Here is an 11,410-nt window from a genome sequence, read left to right as displayed (position 1 = left end):
ATCTCTAACTATAGTTCCAGGGAATCTGACATCCTCCTCTGGCCTCTTCAGATACAAGGCATACATATATACATGTAGGCGAAACACTCATACACATAAAATAAATGAACCGAAAAAATAAAATTCCATATGTATAATTATTGTGTATGTGTCATGATGCACACGTGGAGATCATAAGGCATCTTTCAGAAATCGGTTCTCTTCTACCATGTGGGTTTCAGGAATCAAACTCATATCATTAGACTTGGTGACAGGCACCTTTATTGGCTGAGCTATCTCAGTGTTCCCTGTTTTTATTTAGATACAAGATCTCACATAGCCTAGACTAACCTTGAACTTACTTTGTAGTAGAGAATGACCCTGACTTCTTGATCCTCTTGCCTTAGCTTTTCAAGAGCTGGGATTATAGGTGTGTATTTGTGTTTAGGGATGTTGTATGTATTTTATTTTTATTTTTTGCAGTGTTGGTAATCAAACCCGGTGCTTTATGAATGTTAAGCAATTGGTCCGAAGCCGGGTATCGGTTGTGCACACCTTTAATGCCAGCACTCAGAAGACAGAGGCAAATGGATCTCTGCCAGTTCAAGGCCAGCCTGGTCTACAGAGTGAGTTCCAGGACAGCCAGGGCCTTACAGAGAAGCCCTGTTTTGGGAAAAAAAAATTGTTTGGGAAAAAAAGAAAAGAAATCGCTCTGCCACAGAAATATGCTCAACCCCTACCTATTGTACCGTTTGGTGACTTTGGTGTGTTTATATAGTTGCCTAGTCATCCAGAACAGCTCAGTTTTAGATTATGTGTTGTGGTTTGGGGGCTGGGCTTCAATTCACACTGTAACCCAGACGGGGCTTAGACCTGGAATTCTCCTGGCTCAGCTTCCTGAATAGCTAAATTATATATAGGCTTGAACTATACTTGGCTACTGTTAGAATATTCTCATGGCCATCAAAGAATTCCCCCATGAGAATTTGCACACTAGTTTTCATGTCCCAAACCCAGCTACAGAAAACAATTGATTACCACTCTGTTAGTATTTCTGCCTTTCCTAATATTTTATTTAAAACATAATCATCGTGTAGTTTGTAGTCTATACAGGTCCTTTCACTTAGTATATTTTGAGGTTCATGCACGATGTCACCTGTGTTGCAAGTTCCTTTTTTTAGACAAGAGTTTTACTACGTAGTCGTGGATGATACAGAACTCATTATGTAGACCAGGCTGGCCCTGGACTCAGAGGGATCCCCTGCCTCTCTGCCTCTTGAATGCAGGGATTAAAGGGGGGTGTTACCATACCCTACAGATATTTTCTTTTTATATAACTGAATGTAATGTACTGTATAAATACAGGACTCCTTTTAAATGCCTGGTCTTTCGGGACTATAATAATAGTTAATAAAAATAGCTTAGTTTGCATATATGTCATTCCGTAAACATACATTCGGAATTTCTCTTGAGAAGATATGTAGAAATGGAGTGACCGCATCATTTGGAAGTATATGACAACTTTTTCCGCAACTGTTGAACTGTGTTTTCAAATGACTGCTGCTCTACATTCTCATCAGTAAACATAAGGCTCTGTTTCCCTACATTCACAACCCTCTGAGTACTAGATACGCATTCTACCACTGATTTCAATTCCAAACCCCACTTTTATGGATTGTATTCATTCTAGTTGGTGTGTAATAATAATAACATTATTGGTTTGGATTTTTTAAATTAACTGTGTATATGTAAGAGTCTGTGTATGAGAATGTGCACATGTGAGTATAGATGCCTACAGAAGCCACAAGCATGTTGGGTCCCCTGGATCTGGAGCTACATGTGGTTTTGTATCCTGCCATGGGTGCTAGAAACCCCTCAGTCAAGCTTTTTAAAAGAAAATAGTCCTGTATCGTGACGATTAATATTACATTTAGACTTACTGCGCTTGAGAGACCAGAAAGCAAAAAATGCCTCGTGTGTGTATTTGTGTGTGTGTGTGTGTGTGTGTGTGTGTGCGTGTGTGTGTGTGTGGAATGCCTAGTGTCACACCAGTAACCTTGTAGTCCCAAGACTTGGAAAGCTAAGGTGAGAGAATCCCCCATTTTAACACAGCACCTGAGCTACATAATAAGAAAAGAAAAGGATTAATAACAGAATATTAAATTAAGTATTTGCGGAATGCTTCTAAATCCAGGAGCCTATGCTATAGGTCCCCCTTTTCTGTGGCTGATCTCTGATAGATGTCTACATCACTTCTCCGTCTAAACTGTTTCCGGTGCTATAAACAGAGTCCTCATTCTCCTCCAGGGAAACCTTGGCAGCCAATGTAAACTGTAGAGTGGAGTCCAGAGTCCTTTTCTGTCATGCCCTGCTAGTCTTCTCTGAGCCAGTAGCCTGTAAACAGATCCCCTCCTCATCTTTTTTCTTTTTATATTTATTTATTTATTATGTATACAATGTTCTGTCTGTGTGTATTCCTGAAGGCCAGAAGAGGGCACCAGGCCTCATTACAGATGGTTGTGAGCCACCATGTGGTTGCTGGGAATTGAACTCAGAACCTTTGGAAGAGCGGGCAATGCTCTTAACCACTGAGCCATCTCTCCACCCCCCCTCCTCATCTTTAAGAGCAGGGTGCAGTGTGTAGGTAAGACATAGTTCTCTTTCTCTACCACGAGCATATTCTCATTTTTTCTTAACATTTATTTTAATTATATTTAATTATTTAATTGTATTTAATTTATTAGTATGGGTTAAATAATGAATAAACACTATTTGCAGCCAGATCTCTGTGAATTTGAGGCCAGCTTGGTCTACAGAGGGAGTTCCAGGACAGCTAGGACTGTTACACCGAAAAACCCTGTCTCAAACCACTCCCTGCCCCCGCCCCCAAAAATGAAAGCTAACCATTGTGAACCCATTTTCATGTCTGTAAAGATGGGGATGATAGAAGTAACTGCCCTATAACTTGCAGAGATTAAATTTGTTGTAATATGTAAAGGAACGGATGGTCCCGGCATGCTGCTGTCATTGCAGCTGTTTTTTTTTTTTTTTTTTTTTTTTTTTTTGGTTTTTCGAGACAGGGTTTCTCTGTGGTTTTGGAGCCTGTCCTGGAACTAGCTCTGTAGACCAGGCTGGTCTCGAACTCACAGAGATCCGCCTGCCTCTGCCTCCCGAGTGCTGGGATTAAAGGCGTGCGCCACCACCGCCCGGCATTGCAGCTGTTTTTGCTGTTACTCTTAATCTTTTTTTTTTCTTTTTAATTTATTTATTTATTAAAGATTTCTGTCTCTTCCCCGCCACCGCCTCCCATTTCCCTCCCAGTCGAGTCCCCCTCCCTCGTCAGCCCAAAGAGCGATCAGGGTTCCCTGCCCTGTGGGAAGTCCAAGGACCACCCACCTCCATCCAGGTTTAGTAAGGTGAGCATCCAAATTGCCTAGGCTCCCCCAAAGCCAGTACGTGCAGTAGGATCAAAAACCCATTGCCGTTGTTCTTGAGTTCTCAGTAGTCCTCATTGTCTGCTATGTTCAGCAAGTCCGGTTTTATCCCAGGCTTTTTCAGATCCAGGCCAGCTGGCCTTGGTGAGTTCCTGATAGAGCATCCCCATTGTCTCAGTGTGTGGGTGCACCCCTCGCGGTCCTGAGTTCCTTGCTCGTGCTCTCTCTCCTTCTGCTCCTGATTTGGACCTTGAGATTTCTGTCTGGTGCTCCAATGTGGGTCTCTGTCTCTGTCTCCTTTCATCGCCTGATGAAGGTTAATATTCAGGAGGATGCCTATATGTTTTTCTTTGGGTTCTCCTTATTTAGCTTCTCTAAGATCACTAATTATAGGCTCAATGTCCTTTGTTTATGGCTAGAAACCAAATATGAGTGAGTACATCCCATGTTCCTCTTTTTGGGTCTGGCTTACCTCACTCAGGATAGTGTTTTCTATTTCCATCCATTTGCATGCAAAATTCAAGAAGTCCTTGTTTTTTACTGCTGAGTAGTACTCTATCTAATATGTATATATTACATACTTTCTTCATCCATTCTTCCATTGAAGGGCATCTAGGTTCTTTCCAGGTTCTGGCTATTACAAACAATGCTGCTATGAGCATATACTTTTGTTGTATGATAAGGCCTCTCTTGGGTATATTCCTAAGAGTGGTATTGCTGGGTCCAGGGGTAGGTTGATCCCGAATTTCCTGAGAAACCGAAACACTGATTTCCAAAGTGGTTGCACAAGATTGCATTCCCACCAGCAATGGATGAGGGTACCCCTTCCTCCACAGCCTCTCCAGCAAAGGCTATCATTGGTGTTTTTTATTTTAGCCATTCTGACAGGTGTAAGATGGTATCTTAAAGTTGTCTTGATTTGCATTTCCCTGATCGCTAAGGAAGCTGAGCATGACCTTAAATGTCTTTTGGCCATTTGAAGTTCTTCTGTTGAGAATTCTCTGTTCAGCTCATTGCCCCATTTTATAATTGGGTTGATTAGCCTTTTACGGTCTAGTTTCTTTTCTTTTTTTTTTTAAGGCTTATACATAGGAAGTTTAATTTACTACAACATACTATATATGTGATTCCACTCTTGTCTAGAATATATTATATATGTAACTTAGATTCAACTTTTGTTTTATTTTTTTAAATTTATTTATTTATTAAAGATTTCTGTCTCTTCCCCGACGGTCTAGTTTCTTGAGTTCTTTATATATTTTGGAGATCAGACCTTTGTCAGTTGCGGGGTTGGTGAAGATCTTCTCCCAGTCAGTGGGTTGCCTTTGTGTCTTAGTGACAGTGTCCTTTGCTTTACAGAAGCTTCTCAGTCTCAGGAGGTCCCATTTATTCAATGAGGCCCTTAATGTCTGTGCTGCTTGGGTTATGCATAGGAAGTGGTCTCCTGTGCCCATGTGTTGTAGAGTACTTCCCACTTTCTCTTCTATCAGGTTGTTACTCTTAATCTTGATTCACACTAAAAGCTATGCATTCGATTCCTACGTTTATGAGAGAAAATTCCTACAGTGTTCTAGGAGGCTGCAAAGCAAAGGGCACAGCAAGCTACCACCTAATAGGCTCATTGGTATTCTTGCTGACAAGGAGCCGGGCTTCCGACGTCGGGATTCTGACGTCGGAAGTGAGTCACTGTGGAGGCGGTGCTATGTAGGTAGAGAATTCAGGAGCCTACTGGGAGAAGCTGCTACTTCCACAGTTCTGATTTTTGGAGTGTAGTTATGGGAAAATTACAAGACCGCCAACCTTCGTAAGAGTTTTTTTCAATGTTGGAAACCCCAACACATTAAGATATAGAGCTTTTTAATAAGGGCTTAAGTTTGCACTGTATCTTTGAAATGCTACGCACACCAGGTTGTTCAGGCTTCATGAAGCTGGAAACTCATTTTGATCTGGCAGGCAGGTACCACGAATACAAAGGTGTTTTCCCAGGGCAAGGCTTATCCATTGCACCCTGCATTTGCTGACCCCTACGATTTCCCCGAATGCCGGTAATCCCCCGATTTTGTGCTTCAAAGTTAGACTCTAAGTATGTACTCTTTTTCTGCAGAAGTGGTACTATTTTCTTAGCTGTCTAGTTGAACGTAATATTCTATACCCAGATTATTGGGACAAAGTATCACCCAGAGCTTTAACTGCTTTTGAGTTTTCCTATACCAGCAGGAACTTAGTCAGGTAAGCGTTTTGATAATTTAGGTGTGCTGTTTTCACAGTGTTGTTTAAGAGCACTGTATTCTTCCAGAGGTTCTCCAAATCCCAGCAACCACATGTCTCATGCCTACAGGCACAGAACACTGTATACACACATACATACAGTCTTAAAAAAGAAAACAGTAATCTGAGTGACACTTTTGCTGATTTGTCCAGTTTCTGGCTTGTAAACATTTGGAAGGCAGAGGTGAGGAAGATTGTCTCAAGTTTGAGGCCATACAGAGTACCCGATTAAGACTGGAATCTTAAAGGGGGAATGGAGTAGGCTATGGGTTGGTAGTAGAACCTTTGCCTAACATCTTCAAGTTACTGGGTTCAAATCAACTCTGAAAAAATAAGTAAAAAGATGTGTTCTAACTTTTTTTTTGAGTTCTAACTTTCTAATTCTGTGTGTCTAAGTGTTTTGTTTACATGCATGTGCACCAGATGCACCTAAGGAAGTCAGAAGAGGGCATCAGATACTCGAGAACTACAGTTAAAGGCTATTTGTATGTGACACACCACATGTGGGTTCTGGCACTTGAACCCTGGTCCTTTACAAGAGCAACAAGTGCTATTAACCACTGAGCCATCCCTCCAACAACGTGAGCTCTAAGTCATAAATTATAATGAAGTTGGGTGTAAGGCGTGCACAACTGTAGTTCAAACACTAGGGAGGGGGCTGGAGAGATGGCTCAGTGGTTAAGAGCATTGTCTGCTCTTCCAAAGGTCCTGAGTTCAATTCCCAGCAACCACATGGTGGCTCACAACCATCTGTAAAGAGGTCTCGTGCCCTCTTCTGGCCTGCAGACATGCACACAGACAGAATAGTGTATACACAATAAATAAATAAATAAACAAATAGGTAGAAGTAAAAGGCTCATACATTCATAGTCATCCTCTTCCACAAGTTGCAACCTCAGATCTCAGCACCAGTAGTTTCGATATATTAACAGGTTTTTTCTTTTTTTAGGCAAAATATCAAGGAAATATATTAACAGTTTTAACTGTGTTTAACATACAGTGCCATTCTGTTGATGGGAGAGGATGCGGGTCAAAGAATCCCAGGCTAACTTTAAAATATTTTAATTATATTTTCTTTATTATAAGGGGCAAACTCACAAAACAGGAACGAGAAAGCCAACCTCAGCTGTGTAGCGAGGGAACCAGAAAGCAAGAACCCTGGACTGGCCAGTTTTTTTTTTTTCTGGGTAACCAGAAGGTCATGTCCTAACCTGGTCCAACCTCTTAAAGGTCATTGACTGACAGAGGTCCCCATCACCTTCCCCTTTTGTCTAAATAAAAGAGTTCCAAACCCAATACAAAACTATAATATACACTAGGAACAGATATCAAGTTTAAAATTAGATTACAACCATTATAAGGAATATTAATCAAGGAACACATGACAAATGTTTTATTAAACATTCTATTCTAACGGGTCTAAGTCTTGCGCTGGAAATGCCTAGATCATAAGAGGAATGTGACTATGACTATCTAATCTTCAACCCCATCAAAGGCCTAAGAAGGGACATAATATTACCTGAGTAGGCAGGAAGTGCAATCAAGCAGCTTCCAAAGGGAGCAGTATATGACAGAGACAACTGGCTACCTGAGCAATCACCCAAAGTCTCATTTGCAGTGTTGAAGCAACCAACTTTGACTAAGGCCTAGCGTAACTGACAGACCATTTTTAGAGGCAGGAAAATATTTAGAACCTTCTTACCCTGTCTTGGCAAGGCTTGGCAGTCTTTTTTCTTGTGTCCTGCTTATTTAGTCCGGACACCATAGACTTTGTCAGTGGTTGAGGCATGGGCAGTTCCTTGCCCAAAGGCCAATTGTGCCAAGAAGAAAACAAACTCCAAGTGGAGTGTCTTTGGTGTTCAACACTTTTTCGGGAATAGATTGGTGCTGTCAGGAACAGTTGTGTCTCACGTCAACAGAACCCTAAGTTATTTAAATGCCATGTTTTACAGATCCTTGAAATGGTTGAGCATTACGTATCTATGCAGAATACAATCTCTATGCATCTAAATTAGAACCTAATTAATCTGACTATATGTATAACAAACATGAATGACTATTGACCTATAATACTTAATACTTTCGTAACTTTATGTCAGAATATTAAACAATTTTTAAACAACTGCAGTAAAGGAGGACAATGACCTGAACATGTCCGTGGATGGCCCTGATGCACACATCTTTATGACTTACTGTGCTGTATGTTCTTTCTCAGCTTACCCATATCTAGTTTCTTTCCCTTTTGTAGCGCTTCAGATAGCATAGTAATTTCTTTTTTGTTTGCCTTTTGAGACAGGGTTTCTCTGTGCAACAGCCCTGCCTGTTCTGGAAGTCAATTTGTAGCCCAGGCTGGTCTGGAACTCACAGAGGTCCATCTGTCTCTGCCTCCCTCCCGAGTGCTCGGATTAAAGGTGTGGGCCACCAACTGCCCAGCTTTAGTCCTTTTTCAGTAATGGCAAGAACAGGCTCCTGCCTCTGGGGAATCTCTCCGTGTTCAAGCTAGGACTACAGCGTTTTAAAAGGCATCAGTGCTCGGGGGAGGCGGGTTACATTAGTGAGAGATTTAGAGTGTCCTGTTAACAGTTGCTTTCTTTGCAAGGTTCAGATGTGTCTTCCAGACACTATGTAATAATTTGGACCATGACCAAGATTATGGGCAGTCCTGAAGTGTTGCCAGGGTGGAGGTATCTGTTCGAGGTGGAAGACTGAGAAGTGATCAGGTAGACAAAAAATAAAGTTGGCACAGAATAGTATTCCTTAGTCATTTCATCATGCTGTTTCCACAAAGGGAGGACAATTTTTTTCTTTTTTCCGAGACAGGGTTTCTCTGTAGCTTTAGTGCCCGTCCCGGAAATAGCTCTTGTAGACCAGGCTGGCCTCGAACTCCCAGAGATCCGCCTGCCTCTGCCTCCCGAGTGCTGGGATTAAAGGCGTGTGCCACCACCGCCCGTCGAGAGGACAATTCTTGTTCCTACCTGAAAGTTGTGAGAATTAAACTTGTAGTAGTTGAGGGAAGCTGTTTCATGTTTTTCCCTGACATTTTTAGTTTTGAAAATAGGTTACTGCCGGCAAAACTTTCTGAAGCTTAGGAGTGTTGTTTGTTTTTAAAGATTTATTCATTTTATGTATATGGTGCTCTATCTACGCATAGAGCGTACATACCAGAAGAGGAGAGCATCAGATCTTACTATAAATGATTGTGAGCCACCATCTGGTTGCTGTGAATTCAACTCAGGACCTCTGGAGGACCTGACAATGTCCTTAACTGCTGAGCCATCTCTCAAACCCCATTTCCTAATTGTTCCTTTTAAGTTTCAATGAGAGCATTTAATTGGCCTGGCTAGTTTGTTTTTAGCTCTGGTTGCAATGGGTAGAAGTATTCTTTTGGTCTGTGAAGGTACTGCAGGCTCACAAAAGGTCCCACACACTTTTATAAAGTTCTATGTGCAGTCTGACATGGGTGCTGGGAACCAAACTCAGACTTCCCTGCCAAGAGCAGCAAAACAATGTCTCCAGCCACACACTAGTCAGCACACTCCGGGGCTGCATGTTTTGTGACAAGAGTCGATTTAAATCCGGGCAACATTTGACAAGTACTCAGTCCTCATGGAAATTTTGTGGTTGACAGAATTCTCTTGGCAATTTTGGGAAATAGAAACCCCGAGGATTTGATTGATTCTCTTAAAAACAGCAGCGATTCTGACTTACAACAACCTATCTTGCTGTCTTCTTGAGAGCAGTCTTCCGACACTTCACGATAAACCCATACCGAAGCTTTTGTTAACAGCAAAAGATGCAAGAAAAAGTGTGAAATCTCTTTATCGTTGTGGTGGTAGGGAGGAGTGGTTTAAGAGTTAATGCAACCGGAAGAGAAATGCGAAGGAGAAAACCTGGAGAGGAAAACGTCACTAAAAGGGGCGGGGATATGCAGATAATCCAAAGCAGGTCTATGTTCTAGTACTTTTTTGCACGGAAATATTTTTAGCAAGTGTTTAAAAGTGTGTGCTCTCATCTGTATAACTTAAAACGTGTGTAGTCTCGAGAGAAAGGGCAAAGGAATTTGTAATATAATTGACCGTGACTTAATAGTGTGTCGATGATCAGGTTGAAGTAGAACTGAGGCTTGAGCAACTCATACTTACCTGGCAGGGGAGATACCATGATCACGAAGGTGGTTTTCCCAGGGCGAGGCTTATCCATTGCACTCCGGATGTGCTGACCCCTGCGATTTCCCCAAATGCGGGAAACTCGACTGCATAATTTGTGGTAGTGGGGGACTGCGTTCGCGCTCTCCCCTGTTTTTGCGGTACAAAGTCAGACTTTCAATTGAAAACGACTTACAGTGCATAGAGACATTTTCTAGTAGCTCACTCATTTGTGTTAAGGTTATTTAATGGCTGTTAGAAAACACTCTTTAGTGTTTAAGTGTCATAAGGAATATGAGGAAGACTGGGGAAAGCTTATGAAGTACCCACCTGGATTTCTAGTTTTTTTTTTAATGGACCTAGTGATGGTGCCAGGTTTACTGACCCATATCCAGGAGATGCTCCAAAATTACAGAGAAACCCTATCTTGGAAAACAAAATAAAAAGCGCTTAGTGGAACTTCTCAGCAGTAATTTACAATGTTTGAGTCTCCTGACGAAATTTATTTTAAAATTTTACTCTTGCTTCATTTCATAATCTTAGTTCCTCTTTATGTAGTCCATAGTTATGCCCTTGATGTTTGCAATTTTTGATTTTTGGAGGTCTTTGGTATAACCCAGGTTACCATTTATCTGCCCTCCTTAGAGCATTGTGATGACAGTGGTGTGATTTTAACAATCTCAGTATCTGTCACAGTTAAGACTTAGTATGTGACTTGGTCTATTTTGCTAAAAACAAAATGACTGGACAATTTATGATATAAAATTCTTCATGTGTGTGGTGGTTTAAATTAGAATGGCCTCCATAGGCTTATATGTTTGAATACTTGGTCTCTCCATTGGTGGGTGTTTGGAAAAAATTAGAAAGTGTGTTCTTGGGGCTGGAGAAATGGCTCAGAGGTTAAGAGCATTGCCTGTTCTTCCAAAGGTCCTGAGTTCAATTCCCAGCAACCACCTGGTGGCTCACAACCATCTGTAATGAGATCTGGTGCCCTCTTCTGGCCTGAAGTCATAAACACAGACAGAATATTGTATATATAATAAATAAATAAAATAAAAGGGAAAAAAAGAAAGTGTGTTCTTTTTGGAGGCAGAGGTAGGCATATATCTGTGCCGGGCCAGTCAGTGCTACATAGTGAGACCCTGGATTCAAACAAAAGTAACAAAGAAGCCGGGCGATGGTGGCACACGCCTTTAACCCAGCACTCGGGAGGCAGAGGCAGGTGGATCTCTGTGAGTTCGAGACCAGCCTGGTCTACAAGAGCTAGTTCCAGGACAGGCTCCAAAGCCACAGAGAAACCCTGTCTTGAAAAACCAAAAAAAAAAAAAAAGTAACAAAGATAGGTGATTTGTTTATTTTAGAAATGGCCTCTGAGGGCTGGAGAGATGGCTCAGTGGTTAAGAGTACTGACTGCTCTTCCAGGGGACCCGGGTTCAATTCCCAGCACCCACATGGCATCTCACAACTGTCTGAAGATCCAGTTGTAGGAGATCTGACACCTTCACACCAATGCACATAAAATAAAATTAAATAAACCATTAAAAATATTTAAAAAAGAAAGAAATGGCCTCTGTAGACTACAGT

General features: G+C 41.5%; 1 non-coding gene across 1 annotated transcript; it reads left to right on the top strand.

Moving 5' to 3' along the window:
• The first annotated feature begins 9,815 nt into the window (after nucleotides 1–9,815).
• On the top strand, nucleotides 9,816–9,979 carry LOC142832033 (U1 spliceosomal RNA). The gene has a single exon (XR_012907126.1). It is a non-coding gene; the product is annotated as a U1 spliceosomal RNA (small nuclear RNA).
• The last annotated feature ends 1,431 nt before the right edge of the window (nucleotides 9,980–11,410 follow it).

The sequence above is a fragment of the Microtus pennsylvanicus genome, chromosome 11 (assembly GCF_037038515.1).
Source record: "Microtus pennsylvanicus isolate mMicPen1 chromosome 11, mMicPen1.hap1, whole genome shotgun sequence".
NCBI lineage: Eukaryota > Metazoa > Chordata > Mammalia > Rodentia > Cricetidae > Microtus > Microtus pennsylvanicus.
This window is presented reverse-complemented; position numbering and strand designations above follow the sequence as displayed.